The following is a 17,428-nucleotide window of genomic DNA, read 5'->3' as shown; positions in this document are numbered from 1 at the left end:
ATACACAGTATTGGGATAGCTAGGTCTAAGGCAGATCTATTTTTAGTTCTCTGGGGAACCTCCATGCTGTTTTCAACATTGGCTGTACCAATTTAGGTTCCCACAAATGATGTAACAGAATGTAACAGAAAAGGTGGGTTCTCTTCTCTCACCATCCTTGTCAGCATTTGTTATTTTCTTATCTTGTTGATAACAGACATTCTAACTGGGTGAGATGATATCTCACCGCGGTTTTAATTTGCATTTCCTTGATGATTAGTGATGTTGAACATTTTTTTCATGTACTTGTTGGCCATGTGTATGTCTTCTTTTGAGAAATGTCTATTTAGGTCCTTAGCCAATTTTTTAATTAGGTTGTTTGTTTTTTGGCTATTGAGTTGTTTGAGTTCCTTATGTATTCTGGGTATTAGCCCGTTGTCCAATATGTAGTTTGCAAACATTTTCTCCCGTTCTGTGCGTTGTCTCTTCACTTTGTTGACTGTCCCTTACTGTGCAAAAGCCGTTTAGTTTGATGTAGTCCCATTTGCTTTAGTTGCATGTGCCTTTGTAGTCTCCATCAAAAGAGTGCTGCCCACTCCCATCTCGTGTAGTGTTTCCATATGTTTTCTTCTAGTAGTTTCATAGTTTTAGGTCTTAAATTTATGTCTTTAATCCATTTTGAGCTGATTTTTGTGTATGGTGAGAGATAGGGGTCTAGTTTTAATCTTCTACATGTGGGTATCCAGTTTTCTCAGCATCATTTATTGAAGAACCCGTCCTTTACCCACTATATATTATTGGCACCTTTTTAGAAAATCAGTTGGCTGTAAGTGTTTGGGTTTATTTCTGGGCTCTCTGTTCTGTTGCATTGATGAACAAACTAGGTATAGAAGGAATGTACCTCAACACAATAAAGGCCATGTATGACAAACCCACAGCTAATGTCATACTGAATGGACAAAAACTGGAGGGTCTTCCCTGAAGATCTGGAACAAGACAAGGATGCCCAGTTTCCCCTCTTTTATTCAACTAGTACTGGAAGTTCTAGCCAGACTTCTTTATCTGATCCTCTTGACTGCTTCTATCCTTAAAATGTTAGCAAATTTTGGTACTGAGTAAGAGCTCTGAGGTATGGCATCTGATTCTACAATTTGAAAGTATGAGTTAGCTCAGATAATTATGTCTTCCATCATAGTATATACATCCTTTAGACTAGCCTCCTGGTTATTTCCTCTGCAGGGATGATAATACAATCTATATTTTTAGCAGTTCTTTTTACAGCCTCTCCTAACTTCCCTCTGAAATAGTAGGTACAGAAAAAAAGACAAAATTATAAACTATTTAAACACAGAACTTAACATTTTGCCAGAATATGAGATAATTTTGATTTACCTCCAAAGCTGTTGGACTTGGGTAGCCTGTATATATTATAAACTTTGTTCCACTCTTGCCCTGTTTGTTCTATGGCTAAGAGTCAGGGAATGTACTAAATAGGAAATTAGGTTTTTGTGTTTGCACAATGTGGGTGGAATTCTTTAATGCAAACTCCTCACTGTATATTGCATCTCACAGAAAACAAATAGGGAAGAAGTGACATGTGGGAAAGGGTGAGGGAGATATGGTTTCTGCAGGAGGAAACTTGGAGCCTGGCTAGCTGGGAATATTGAAGATTGTTGTTTTGCATTTATCCACTTTATATGGTCAGACTATCAGAGAACCTGGCAGTGGGGATAAGAGAATACCACACATCAGTCCAATAACAACAGGCTGGACAACAGATGAGAGATTACTGTGAGCCCATGAGCTCAGCCTTCCCTCAGCCTTCCACCTGAAAATGGGGATGGATGGATGACCTGGCACCTACGTGCATATAAGTGGCAGAGGATGATCAACAAATGATGGCCACATTTGCATTTGGAGATGAACAAACAAACAACAAAACAGAACAACAATCAAAACCACCAAATAACCAAAGCAAATAACAAGAACAACACAAAAAGACTGACATATTGCCTGACAGCATTGTCTGTTTTCTCACACTTTTTTCCCCACACGCTGGATGTTGCCGGTGTGGCAGATGAAAAATAACGTTGTACTGATTTGCATTTATCTAATTATAACTGGTCCCTTATACTTTTATTGATCAATTGTATTACTTCATCTGTGAAATGCCTGTTTCTTCGTCAATTTTTGTTTATGGTTGCTGGTCTTTTTCATGTTGATTTATAGAAACTCAGTATTTTAATATCTTTAAAATATTTTATTTTAACTAATTTGTTTTTCAAAAATTTTTCATCCTGTATGTTTTTAAAATTTTTTTATTGAAACATATTGATTGTGTATATTTATGCAGTACATAGTTATATTTCAATGTTTGTGTATGATGTGTGATGAGCTTATCAGAGAAATTATCATATTCCCCTCATAAAATTTATTTCTTTGTGGTATGATCTCCTCTCTTCTAGTGGATTGACAACATATGGTAAATCATTGTTAATTCCTGGGTTGACTGTACACCAATAAGACTTACTTTTCCTCTTCAGCTGTAATTTTGTGTCCATTAACCAGCCTCTCACTATCCCCCACTCTCCTCTCCCCTTTCCCACATCTAGTAACCAGAGTTCTTCTCTCTCCTTTTAACAGTTCAAATTATTATTATTAGTTGCTTGTTTGTTTCTCGTTTTGTTTTGTTTTGTTTTTTAGCTTTCACATATGAGTGAGAACATGCATTATTACTTTTTCTGTGCCTGGCTTATTTCACTTACCATAATTCTCTCCAAGCTCATCCACACAACTCTAAATGGCAGAATTTCATTCTTTTTTGTGGCTGAATAGTGTTCCATTGTGTATATGTACCACATTTTCTTTATCCAGTTGTCTGTTGGTGGGCATTCAGGTTAGTTCCATATCTTGGCTATTTTGAAGAGAGCTGCCATAAACATGGGAGTGCAGGTATTTCGGAGACATGATCATTTCCATTCCTTTGGGTATATACCCAGTGGTGAGATTGCTGCATTATACGGCAGTTCTGTCTGTAGTTCTTTGAGAAACCTCCATATTGTTTTCCAAAAGGGCTGTACTGATTTACAATCACACCAACAATGCCCGCTTTTTTCTTAATTCTCTCCAACATTTGTTATTTTCTTCTGTCTTGTTGATAATAACCATTTTGGCTGGGGTGAAATCATATCTTAATGTTGTTTCGATTTGCATTTTCCTGATGATTCGTGATGTTAGGCGTTTTTTTCATATACCTGTTGGCCATTTGTACGCCTTCTTTTGAGAAATGTGTATTCAGCTCCTTTGTCCATTTTTAATTGGGTTATTTGGTTTTTTACTGTTGAGTTGTTTCAGTTCCTTGCATATTCTGGATGTTAACTCCTTGCTGGATGCGTAGTTTGCAAATATTTTCTCCCATTCTGTAGGCTGTCTCTTTACTCTGTTGATTGTTTCCTTTGCTGTGCAGAAGCTTTTTAGTGTGATAAAATCCCATTTGTTTATTTTTGCTTTTGTTGGTTGTGCTTTTGGGGTCTTATTCATAAAATCTTTGCTTAGTCCTATGTCTTAAAGTGTTTCCCCTGTGTTGTCTTCTAGAAGTTTCAGGTCTTACCTTTAAGTTTTTAATCTATTTTTAGTTGATTTTTGTATCTGGTGAGAGATAGAGGTCTAATTTCAATCTTCTACATGTGGATATCCAGTTTCCCGGAACCATTTATTGAAGAGGCTATCCTTTCCCCGGTGTATATTTTTAGTACCTTTGTCAACAATTAGTTGGCTGTAAAGTACATGGGTTTATTTCTGGGTTTTCTATTCTGTTCCATTGGTCGATGTGTCTGTTTTTATGCCAGTACCATGCTGTATTGGTTACTATAGTTTTGCAGAGAATTAGAATTCAGGTAGTATAATACCTTCCACTTTACTCTTTTTGCTCAGGATTGCTTTGGTTATTTGAGGTCTTTTGTTGTTCCATATGAACATTAGGATTGCTTTTTCTATTTATGTGAAGAATGTCATTTGTGTTTTGATAGGATTGCATTGAATATGTAGATCATTTGGGGTAGTATGGTCATTTAGAAACTCATTTTTAATTAAGGAGAAAGAGCCTCTTCTCTGATATAAATATTACACATATTTTCCACAGTTTATTTTTTGACTTTTGGTTTCAGACAGGTATTTTAAATTGTGATATGATTAAATTTGTTTTTGTTTGTATATTCCTTTCTCTTTATAGCATTTGATTTTCCTATCTTTCACTGAAAGCTTTCTTCACTCAATACTATTATGGTTTTATTTTGTATGTTTGTCTTTTTCTTTGGAAAAGAAATAGAGCCAAAAAAAGTTTTAGGGGCTGGCCAGTTAGCTCAGTTAAGAGTGAACCAAAGTTCAGGCTTTAATCCCTGTACCAGCCAGCTGCCAAAAAAAAAAAAAAAAGGTTTTAAAGTTTTAGGAGACCAATTTGGCAGTATTTATCAATATTTAAAATAAATATTAAATAAAATTTATGTTAAAATATTTATTATGCACATTGTGCTGGCCACTTTTCCGAGTATTTGGGGGTGTGTTACTTGGCCTGTCACTTAAGGAATTTATGATGTACATGAAGAGAGAAAAAGTGAAAATGCGCTTTACCAACAAGGGATTTTTATACTATGTTACAAGGTGATAGGTACTATGGAGAAAGAAATAAGAGCAGGGGAAGTTGGATCAAGAGTGTTATGCTGCTGGGGTGGGTTTACTATTGTAAATAGGATGTTGGCCTCAGTGAGGAGGTGGAATTTCACAAAGTCGTGAGGGAGATGAGGGAATGGACTACAGCAAGGGCATCCAGCAAGTGCTACAGTCAGTGCAAGCATCCTGAGGCAGCAACATGCCTGGCCTGTGCTAGGAGTAGCAAAGAAGTTGGGGTGGCTGAGTGAAGTGAGCATGGGGAGATGGCGCTGGAGAAGTGAGGGTATCAGACCACACATAGTGCTGGAGGCTATTGGGAGGTCTTTGACTTTGACTCTGAATGAAATGGGAGCTTTTGCAAAAATAGTTGTGAGCAAAGGAGTGGCTGATCTGGATTACATTTTAAAAGGGCTACTGGCTACTATTTTGGGCAGAGAAGTACATAAGGGGCATGGGAGCAAGTTACTAAACAGAAGTATAACATGATCTCATGTACATAATAAAGTATATATGTATAGATGTATTCTTTTTTCCATATATAAGTATTAAAACACATAGATATATATGCATAAAAAATTCTTGAAGGACCCAAGTGGCTGGTTATGTTTGTTAGAAATGTGAAGTTTCCCGTGGAGTAGACACTTGTCTTGGAAGTTGAGGTTATAATTATGAAGTATAAAGTCAATCTGAAATGACAATGTACACAAAGAAACTCATCAATGTAATTTTCCACTTGTTTTCTATGACACGTCTGTAATCTTACTCATGCACAAGAGTCAGTAAATTTTCTAAAGAGAATTCTAGTGTTTGTTCCTATTAGAACCATTATGCCATCCACACATGCATGCGCGCGCGCACACACACACACACACACACACACACACACACACACACACACACACAGAGACAAATAACTTTCAGGGAGAAAAGAAGGCACACAAGCAATCAACAAACTATATTTTATTCCATTAAGGAGAGAAACAGAAGTGTAGCTGCTCTTATTTTATCTATTTGTAATCATCATGATAATGATATTTCAACACTTACAATGTGACAGCATTATGCTATTAGCCTCACATGCATTACCTTGTTCAGTTCTCACAATCACTCCAGAATACAGGTGCAACTATTACCACCATTGTGAAAATGAGGGGATGGAATTTAGAGAGGTGAGGTGAACTGCCAAATGGATAATATGGTTTTTTGAAGGCAAGCTGGTACTGAGAGCCATATGCTTAAACCTTGACTGTATACACAGAAGTTGTATATAAATCAAATCTTATTATTTTACATAAAATAGCATTTCTCTTTTATTATATGTGAACACAGTCATTTTAAAATCTTCTTTTATTAATTGACTTTAAGGAATTTTTTTGTCTTTGTCAAATCAAAGAATTTACTTTTTCCCAAACATTCCCATACAGATTGAATAAAAAATAAAATCAATTTGTTTGCTCCTTTATTTTTGTTTCCTCCTCCACCTCCTGACTGGGAGCATTTCCAAAAACTTACTTCTCTATATTCTTCTGCTGTGTGAACTAATCTTGTTTCTGCTTAATATCATATGTGTTTAGCTTTCAAAAACTCTGTAGGTATAGCCATGTCTAAGCATTAATTACTACATCTCCTGCTGCCTCTTGGACAGCCTCAGTTTGGTGTGTTAACATCACTTCAAACCACACCTGTCCTGAATTGAATTAATCATTTCTCTCATCACTCCACTTTCTCCTCCTCTTGATTTACTTATTTTTTCTGTCGTTTTTCTGACATCTAACCTTGAGGGGGGTGAGGGAAGTTTCCTCACTCTTTTATTTCCTGCAATTAGTCATCTTCAGATTTTTAATCTTTTTCATGTATTCCCTCTTTTGTCCCCATTTTCATGTATACAATCCTTGTTTATGTTATCACATGATTTTTCAATACATCCAAGTCATTACAGAATTTATGTTTTCTTAATGAGTAGATTCCCTGTGGTACTCAGCACTTCTTACCCTAAATACTGCACTGTTACTCACTGAGTAAAGTCAAAATCACTTGTTTGGAGCACATGGCTTATTGTGATCTATGCCAATACTCCTCTTAAATCAGGAGCTAAAATGAAAGTTTGGATTGAAATTGAAGAGAGGGTAGTTAACACATTCCAAAGAGATATAGGCCCTTAGGTAATATTTTCAAAATTGAAAGGATAGTAATTAACACACTCCAAGGAGATACAGGCCCTTATGTAGTATTTTCTAACTAGGGAAGGGAAAACATTTACAAATATTTAGGACATAAGAAGTATTAGAAGTTTTAGACTGAGAGAGGAATTTTGCGGAGTTTTTTTAAAATGTACCTTCTGTATGATAAGTCTTATGCTCTACACCCCCAAAATTGTATTAAATCTTCACTCAAATCAAAAAAGAAGGGTCTAAGGAGGACAGTTGGATAGCTTAATGTTTGTCCCTGCCATTTGGTGGATGGGGTAGACTGGTGTCACCTGAGAGATCTAAATGACAAGAGTTTGGCCTAAGCAAATCGGGGCCTGGGGGAGTTATGTCATCCTCCTGGTTTATCAGGCATAGGATGTGGGGTGTCTGCTGTGCACTGTGTGTGGAGAGGAAGCCAGCAGGGGTCACGGTACATGTTGTCCAAGGCTGTCTGAAGCCCGAGAAGGCAAGCCACGGCCCTCGGGTCAAATCTCATGCCCTCTTTTGGTAAATATTAGAACATAGCCATGCTCATTCATTTATGTATTGTATATGGCTTTGGGCTGTAGTGGTAGAGTTTGAATAGTTGCTGCAGAGACCATCGGATCCACAAAGCATAAAATATTTATCATCTGACTTTTTACAGAAAAAGTTTGTTGAACTCTGGTTTAGAGAGGTAAGCAGATTTCTAAGGGCAAAGGAAGGAGAAAACAAACAACTAGAATAGGCACGCAATTACCATACTTATGGGTGGTCTAGTTGGGAGATGGCCAAGACAGAAATTTCAAAAATCCAGTTAATGTGGAAAGAGCCCACCTGCCTTCTACATTGTCCATGTCCTGTGATTGTAACACCAGCCTGGAATGGTCTCAAGTCAAGTAAGTGCTTGCTGCCCTCCTTACTTCTTCCTTTCATTCCCCAGCCCAAGAGGGCTGAGCAAGTGGTTTATCAAAGAGAGGAGGAGGAGGAGCAACACCAGAAGGGGAAGAGGGAGGAGAGCTCACCTAGCAACACCTGTCCCCCTGCCCAGCTTTAAATCAGGTTGAAAGCTTTTGTTATTACATAGGTTTCATCATTTTAATTATTTAAAAAGAGACAGTATTTTGCAACTTAAAGACACTGTGGAATTTTTATGGCCTAAGAGTAACCAGAGAAAACATATAGAAAACCCACGTTTTCAAGTAGGACGGGAAGCCGGTGGGGTGCCAGAGCAGGCTCCTATTGGTTGTTAAATATTCGAACTCTGGAAGCCTGTGGTTAAAACATTAGTCGCTTGAAATTGGCTGCAGTGGGAGTATTTACACCACAGAAATTGATACATGCTGCACATCAAGAACTTTTTACTTCAGAAAGTCAGTTAACTAGCACAACACTGGATCTTAATAAAGCCCATTGACTATTTTGAAAGGGCAAGAAGAGGTGAAAATAAAGAGGCTTTCTGTTATACCTCATGAGTTACTCATGTTTAATATGATGGTTACATTTGATTCCTTTTTCATTGATTCACAAGCATTTTGTTGTCATTCTTACTGTACCCTAAACATACTTATGGTTATTTCTCATTAAGTATGCTATTTAACCTGTTTTGTTCAAAGAAATGCTTATATCTCTGCTTGTGCTATCTAAATTCTATCCATTTTTAAGCTTTACCATAGGTTCTACCTTTTTCTTGAATCTTTTCCAGGTTACTCCAGCATATATTGAATCTTTTTATTGTTCTTCCTTTAGTACTTGTGTTTCATTGTATACACACATAATGGAATATGCTGCATGGCTTTTGAATTTTTTTGTCCTCCATATTTTTTTTCCTCACCCGTATTGTATGCTAATGTAAAGTAGGAATCATGGTTTGTTTTATTCTTGTATCGTGTGAGTTCCATATTCACAGTTAGCATCATGCAGTTTATTTATAAATAAATATATTAATAGAAGTATCCTCATGAATGAGTATATTAAAATACACTTTACATTTAATTACTTTCACTATGGTATTTCTTGAAGATTCTGCAAGTCTTAGAAATGTAACCAGCAGATGGCTGTTAGCTATGTATGAAAGGAAGACCATTAAACTTCAAAACTAGAAGATCTCTGTTGAATTTGAGCTTAACCATTTCCCGTATCAGCTTAGATAATGGGTTTCTTCTCAGAGCATCTGTTTGTTTTTAAATCTGTGGACTGAAATTATTAATAACTACCTTTGTAGATTATTGGGATGATTAAATCAGGTAATACATGTGAAATGCTTTGTAAAGTATAATTATTTATCCAAATTCACTAACTGGAAAAAGGATATGAAAACATTTAGAGAATTTTAGCAGCTCCTGATATGTATTTGACTAAAACTAAATTTGCCTTTTTTGGTCAAGGTGCCTCCTTCTCCATTATCACATAATCATTGATGACTACTAGTTCATTGCTAACAGTTCCTTACCTATCTTTGCTGATAATAAAATAACTTGAATTAATAGCATTTTTCTTTCATTTACTATTTGTGAGTTATGTACCTGTTTAAATTGCTTATAAGCTATTTGCTCCCTCTCTTTTGTTGTCTGCCTCTTGTGTTAAAATGAAGTTACTGATCAGGATAATGCAGAGGGTATACTGGTTCAAGAACCACTGGAAAACACAAAATCATTATGTGCTCATATGGATAGGGTATACAAGGTAACAGAAATGATGAGCTTGGCTCACTCTTATTTTCCAATAATTTTGTTTGCAGAAACAAACAAACCTAACATAAAAGATGCAACTGCCTGTTAGATGATTCATAAAACATTTATTTGTTTTCACATAGTCTGTTTCTAACTGATATAAAATAAAGTCCCAAACTATTCCATATAAAAATAGCCTTTTACCTTTCATTATGGTATCCTGGTTATATTCCTCTTTAGCCTTGTAGGAATATCAAGATTCTCCTTTCTGAAACCAGCTAAGGTAACTTTCCTATACAAATCCCTTCGTGTGGTACGAACTCCTTCTTCCTCGAAGTTTGTCCCAGATCAGGTACCTTCTCTTTTAAATTGTCTTCTCTTAACTTTGGAAAACTTGGGGATTTTTCAGTCCATCTTTGATCATTTTAGTTTATGTGTTCAAACCAGAGCTGGAGAATGAGTAACACTAGTCTTTAGAGATCAGCAGGATCTTGGCAGTCATCTAATCGATTCCACTTTGGGGATGAGGCTATAGAGAATACAGAGATCTGAAGAATCTGAGCGTGTTCAAGGTCAGATAAGTTAGAAGTGGATGGCCTCACCCACAGGCATGGCATCATAAGTAAATTGGTATTTGTGTATGGGGGTAGAGGGATGTCTTCTGCGGACAAATTATTCAGATTCTCTAGTTTGATTAAAATAGATTACGTTTAAAAAATTATCACTCAACAAATGGAGTCTTGCCTTATGATCTCATAAATTACATGGTAACAATTTATTATTAACATAATAACCTATGAGCAAATATTTATTTAGCTAATGCATTCCTTTTTTATGTTGATTTTTTTTCTACTTTCACATTTACTTTTATATTTACTTCTTCCCTGCTTCCTGTGGACTGTATAAAGACTTTACTACCCAAGGTAGTAGTAAATTTTCTTGACCCATCCTAGGTTTGTGGCCGAAGACCCTATAACAAAAGATAGATTAACAAGGGAAAAGCATACAACCTTATTTAATAAAAGTTTCATGTGACATGGAAGATTTGATAAGGAAATGAAGACCCAAAGAAATGGGTAAACCTGTGTATTTTTAATGCTGAGTTTGATGAAGAAGTGAATAGTCATGGAGACATATGATTGGATAAAAATGTATAATCTAATAGCAATAAACTGGAGGAAACACAGGGAAGCTTGTTCAGACTCTTTTCTGTGTCCCTGTGTCTTCACGTGTAAGGTTAAGGATATTCCTTTCCTCGCATAAGGGTCTTATGACCTGCTTTCGGGAAGGTCAGAAAGTGCTTCTTAGGTTTATGAACTGTTTCAGGGGAGAAGGGTAGGAGAAGATCAGAGTGACATTCCTGCTTCTGCTATTTTCTCAATTTGGGGGTAACCTGTCCCAAACCCCATCAACAGTTTTGATCTTCGATGTTGAGGATGGAACTGACTGTATCAGTTCCATCCAATACTATATAGATTTAGGATTCATGGAATATCAGGGCACATAGATGTAGATGTCAATTCATTTGAACTATACCTGTCTGCTATTTTAAAAAGATGAGGTTTTAAGACTCAGCAATTTAATGAAAGGCACGGGGAAGCAAAGACTAACGAGGAATTAGTCAGAATTGAGACTGGAAAAATAGAATTAGAGAATTCTTATGGGAATATGTAGTCCTCTCAGATGTATGCGTGTATATGTATGATTAGAGGTAGGAGAGCAGTGTGTAGGATAGAAAAACCAGGTACCTGAGGCAGCAGGTGTTCTGTAAGACAGACAGACCAGGAAGTGGTAGCATGACAGCCAGGAAGCTACTATGGTAAGTCAGAGGAGCCAAACCACTCTTGAGGAGCCCACTGAGCCTGTCATATTCAGTGGCTAAAAGATAAGTTGCATTTATGAGATTTAAGAAGAAATGCTAGCTGTTTAACTGAAATGGCCACAGGTCGTCTGTCCTTGTGGTGGATGGTGGTTCTGCTATGACCCTAATTTTACATGTTGACAGAATCTAGAGGACGATATTTGCCTTACATGATGCTTTTCAAAATGCTCTTTACTTCGGCCTGTTTCAATGGCTGATAATGTCGCTCTCATCTGTAGCTGAGATTTCCCAGCTTAATTTCGGTTCTCATCAGGGTAGATTTCTATCCATGTCAATTGCAGCATCTGTGCCCACAGCTCTGAGAAGGAAAAGATATTGTGCTTGATGGTCTCCCCAAGTCAGCAGCATCAAATTGAACTCATTAGAATTACAAGGAAATGAAATAAAGAACGGTAAAACTGGATTTCAAAGGAGTCTGAGTGTTGATGATGTTGCGGAGGTGGTGGTGATATGCAGATATGCAAGCTTAGAAGCTATGCGAGGAACAGAGATGTGTTTCTGAATATCACCATGGTTACAGTCTATAAAAATAACGAGTAGAGAAAAATAAGAGCACTGGAGTTTGAAGACTTTTTTTTCTCTGATTGGTTTTTTCTATTTGTCTGATAAAATGAAAAGATCCCGTGGTTTGCATTATCTTGACTAAATAAAAAAAACAAAAACAAATTATAAGTTTCTCCTTGAATGCTCATTGCTAACCATTGAAGAATATTTGTGCTGTCTCTCTCCCCTAGATGTCATGAATCTTATGTTTAACAAATCTTTGTAAAATATGAATTCATCCTCTAATCTGACTGCTTTGCCACAATCAAATTTCAGTGATGATTTTGTATCTTTCTCCCACTGCTTCTTAAGCTTATTATCACTGATGCAGTGACATAGTTCTTGAATTTCAGTGCTTCTTGCATCCAGCTGTGGCCATTGATTCACTCATTGAATTTGATGGTGTTAAGCACAATAAGAAAGATGACTTAATGGGTCTTAAATGTTTACTGTTAGTGAAACCATTCTGCAATTTTCATTACCAAGAGAAGATCCTGCTGAAATGTTATTCTTTCTAGTTCCCAAATGCTTCTGGTAAGCAAAGATATAGGGAAATGCAGTCCCCACCAGCTGTTTGAGTGTAATTGAGAGAGAAAATAAGTGCTCATATTTAGCAAAACACTAAAATGCTCTTCTTTTCTTAATGATGAAAGGACAAAAGGCACTACATTTTCACAATTTATGAAAGCATGATAGTTGACAATTTTCCAACATTAACATTCTTATACGATATGTAGACCAATACTTTTAGAAGATGGTATCTTAATGTTAGAAGGTATTTACTGAAGAGATCAGAGTATGCCACCCCAAAATATGCCACTTTGGCATGAGGATTATTTTGAGCTGAAAGCAAGAGAAACAAGAGACAGAGAAAAGCACTCTACCCTTCCCCTATTTGCATAAAAGCAGGACATAAATTTCCTTTTGTGAATGGACCCATGTTTCCCTCCTCTTGTCCCAGGAAGGGCAGAATGACTCTTAATCACCAACTATGATTCTAGGTTCTTATTAGCCCAGAGACTGTACCTGAGAGGAATCTAAATAACAAACTTTACTAAACAACCCTTGCCTTCTGTAAGTTGTTCTCATATATTTACCTTCCTGCAATTTACCACAACTAAAAGCCTTAACCCATTTTTCTTTGTGTTGTCACTTCTACACAGCTTATCACTCTTTGTTAAAATGGCATAGAAGGCCCTGAGTCTAACTGCTTCTTTTGGTCTTCACTTTATTTATTTATTTTTTTTCTGTGAAGGCCTCCATATATATATATATGTAAGAAACTGTTTCTCCTGTTAATCTCTCTTTTGTCAGTTTAATTTCCAGGGCCCTAGCTACTGAACTTGAAGGTAGAGAACAAAATTCTCCTCCCTTACAATATCCATCTTTTTCAGTGAAGCAAAGTAGGAAATGTCAGAGTTTAATACATACTTTCTGAAGATGTTGAAAATAACTTCTTGGGTTACTTTTGGTGTATTTTTTCCTTGAGTTTTATAGTGTTTTAGTTTTACAGAGAAATTGAGCAAAAGTACAGGTAGTTCCCGGACCCTTCTCCACCCACGTATACAGTTTCTCCTATTATTGACATGTTGCATTAGTGTTGTGCATTTGTTACAATTATGAATCAATAATGATATATTATTATTAACTTCATTTTGTATTGCAGTTCCCTCTTTGTATTGTACAGTTCTATGGTTTTTCATAATGTTACGTCTTAACCATTATCATATCATGCAGAATAGTTTTGCTGCCCTAAAAATCCTCTGTTCTCTGCCTGTTTATCTCTCCCTTTCCCGTTCCATCCCTCCCTGCCTCCCTCATCCCCTGAAATCCTGGCAACCACTGATTTATTTTTTCATTACCTCAAATATTTATCATTTCTTTGTGTTGGAAACTTTCAAAATCCTCACTTCTCGCTAATTGAAACTATATAAATAATTATTGTTAATTATAGTCACCCTGCAGTGCTATAGAACACCACACATTATTCCTCCTGTCTAGCTGTACTTTTGTATGCATTAACCAACCTCAAACTGTACTGCCTCCCCCCTACCCTTTCCGGACTCTGGTAACTGCCATTTTATTCTCTACTTCTATGTGATCGACTTTCTTAACTTCCACATATGAGTGAGAACATGCGGTATTTCTTTTTCTGTTCCTGGCTTATTTCACTTCACATAATGTCCTCTAAGCTCATCCATGTTGCCACGAATGACAAAATTTCATTCTTTTTTGTGGCTGAATAGTATTCCACTGTGTATATATACCATATCTTCTTTACCCATTTATCTGTTGATGGACACTTGGATTGATTCCATATCTTGACTATTGACAATAGTGCTAATAAAAAACATAACAGTGCAAATACCTCTAATATATACTGATTTCCTTTCCTTTAGATATATACTGAGTAGGGATTGCTGGATCATATGGTAGTTTTTTGTCTCTATAGGATTAGAACAATATTACAGGAGAAGGCAAATAAATACAAAATCACATGATACATTTTTAAGTGGTTTGGTAGATGCATCAATTCTGAGCCATGAAGGAGGGAGGAGGAATCAAATAACTCTGCTGTGGATGTTGAAGAACAAGTAACATCTGAGTGTGGCCTAAAAGGTGACTAGGGTTTTGCCAAGTAAAGGAAACAGTAACATTTATAAGGCAAAGAAAGGAGAGAACATAGAAAATCAGTTCCATGAGCATGGAGTCTTGTCTGGTTTTTTTTTGAACTCTTGTACCCAGAACAGTGCCTGACAACTTATTTAGGTGCTCAATAAATATGTGTTGAAGAATGAATAATTGAGTCCTTTTAGCCTGTAGGTGTATGGATGCCATCAGCAATGTTACTGCAGAAAAATGACATCATGTTATTTATTTATTTTTAGGGCTAACTTTGATAGCCATTTGTATAACTAGTGGCAGAAGGGAGAGAAAAGAAGAAGCACGTTTGAAATACTTTGGTATTTTAGTTCAGCATATATTATTGAAGGCCATTGTGTGTCTTACTTACATCATTGGTGATTTTACCAAGGATGAAGAGGTGTGAAATCTGCTCTCAAGGGACTCATGGTGTGGTTGGGGAGGCAGAAACATAAACAGACAGCTACATCACAATGCAAGATTACAGTGATGGATGTATTTCTAGAGGGCATGTGTTTGTAAGGCTTTCCTTGGGCATTCGGTTCCCCTTAAATTAAGTTGAATCTAGATGGGTATCAATGAGAAGAGGGAACTTGGACAAGTGTTTCTGCAAAGATATAGCATGAACAAAGACACTCCTTGAGACTCAGCACTGGGTGTGTGCTAATGCCATGAACAAGAAGCAGTTTGGAACTCATAGAATTGGAAGGTCAAAAACAAGGTAGGTCAGAGACAGTTGTGTGTCAGGTCTGGGAGTATTTGTTCCTGCATATGGAAAAATCAGAGTTTTATCTAGTCGTTGATGAGGAAGTACTGAAGTTATGTAGGCAGACAAATGATATAGTCAGATTTACATTTTATATAGATCACCTTTAAATTTATGTGAAAGATGGGTTGAAAGAAGATGGGATTGACGTGGAAAATCAGTTGCATTCATTCAAGAGAGAATTGATTAAGGGAACTAGAGAATTTTCACTCAGAATGGTAGCTTTTATTTATCAAAATTAACTTATGATATCAAAGCGACTTGTATGATTCTGATTTAAGATAGTCTTATTTTACCTCTCTCTAATTATTTACAATTCAAAATTGAAATAATATGCTTAGAATTTTATTACTTGCCAACTCCAGTAAAATATAATAGGCATCGTTAATATAGCCAAGAGAAGAAAGATTCTAATTTTAGTACGTCATTTTTTTTAGATTAAGTAGCTTGTAGAGAAGAACTGAGTCTGCAGTTCTGAAATCTAGGCTGATTTTATTCTTTAATCAAAGTAGTTCAGTTGACTCAATTGACAATGCCTTTCTAGATATACTTTAGAAATTATGGAAGGGATTTTAGAATGCAAGTAAATGCAGGGTCCAATGCTAAACTCTTCTCTCGGGTTCTCGATTGCATGCCTCTGTAATCTTAAATATCTTATATTTCAAAGAATGGGTCTATGTTATTTCTCCAGCTTTGGCCAGAACTAAATCATTAAAGGAATCTAGTGGTAGCTAGAAATTTTCTGCAATATGTGAGTATGATTTTGCCCTGTGTTATACTGAGAATTCCTAGATATGCCAGTCTCTGAACTGTTTACTTGAAAGTCCATTCCTCACCTTTCCCCTGCTCAGTTTATAGGAGATCCTGACCTCTGCAGGCTGCATTTTACAGGTTTCCCTCTTAGCTGGCTTTCTATCTGCTGGATTCCATCAATGAGAAGCTCTGGAGCAAGACTGGAAAGTGGGAGATGAAGAAAAACCAGGGTATTTATTGTACTCTTTCTCTTACTCCAGTACTACCTCTTACAGCAGCAGCTCCTCTGTGGCTCCAGCTACCTCCTTTAAGTCCGTCATGGATTCAGCTGCTTGTGCTGACCCTGAAATCCAGTACCACCACTTCCTCCCTCCAGCTAAAGCACCACCTCACTGCTCTTACTAGTCCCTAGGATGTCTCACTATGTTCTGTTTGGCTTCTCAGCTCTTCCATCACCTGTATTAACTTCTCTGATTCAAATGCTTAAAATGGCTTTGGTTTTCCATGTGGGGCCCTGACTGATTAATGAGGTAAGCGTATTCTTTAAGGGCTTGAGTTAATCATCCATTAAGCATTTTCAGTAAATATAATCATTATCCCTGATACACTTTTCTTTTCTTTTTATTTTACTGCTCAAAATATATTGTAGTAGATTTTCATGCCCCTTTACTCGTTCCTCTCCACCCCCTTCTCGCCCCCCCCCAACATCGTATCTGTTCACTTGACTTAAATAGTTCAAGGAATTTTTGTGGTTATTCTGTTTTCATCACCCGCCCCTTATTTGTTTGTGTGTTTATTTATTTATTTAATTTTAGCTCCCACAAATAAGTGAGAACATGTGATATTTCTCTTTCTGTGCCTGACTTGTTTCACTTAATATAATTTTCTCTAAGTCCATCCATGTTGTTGTAAATGGTAGCATTTCATTCTTTATTATAGCAGAGTAGTGTTCCACTGTGTGGATGTACCACAGTTTCCTTATCCACTCATCAGATGATGGACATTTAGGCTGGTTCCAACACTTGGCTATTGTAAATAGAGCTGCAATAAACATTGGAGTACAGGTATCCCTTCGGCATGATGATTTCCATTCCTCTGGGTATATTCCCAGGAATGGAATCACTGGGTCATATGGTAGATCTATCTATAATTGTTTGAGGAACCTCCATATCATTTTCCATAAAGGCTGCACCATTTTGCAGTCCCACCAACAGTGTATGAGAGTTCCTTTCTCTCTGCAACCTCTCCAGCACTTATTGTTCTCAGTCTTTTGGATGTTAGCCATCCTAACTAGAGTGAGCTGGTATCTCAGAGTGGTCTTGATTTGCATTTCCTGGATGCTGAATGAGGTTGA

The sequence above is a fragment of the Cynocephalus volans genome, chromosome 13 (genome assembly GCF_027409185.1).
Source record: "Cynocephalus volans isolate mCynVol1 chromosome 13, mCynVol1.pri, whole genome shotgun sequence".
Taxonomy (NCBI): Eukaryota; Metazoa; Chordata; class Mammalia; order Dermoptera; family Cynocephalidae; genus Cynocephalus; species Cynocephalus volans.
The sequence above is the reverse complement of the archived record's forward strand: the minus strand, read 5'-3'. Positions refer to the sequence as shown.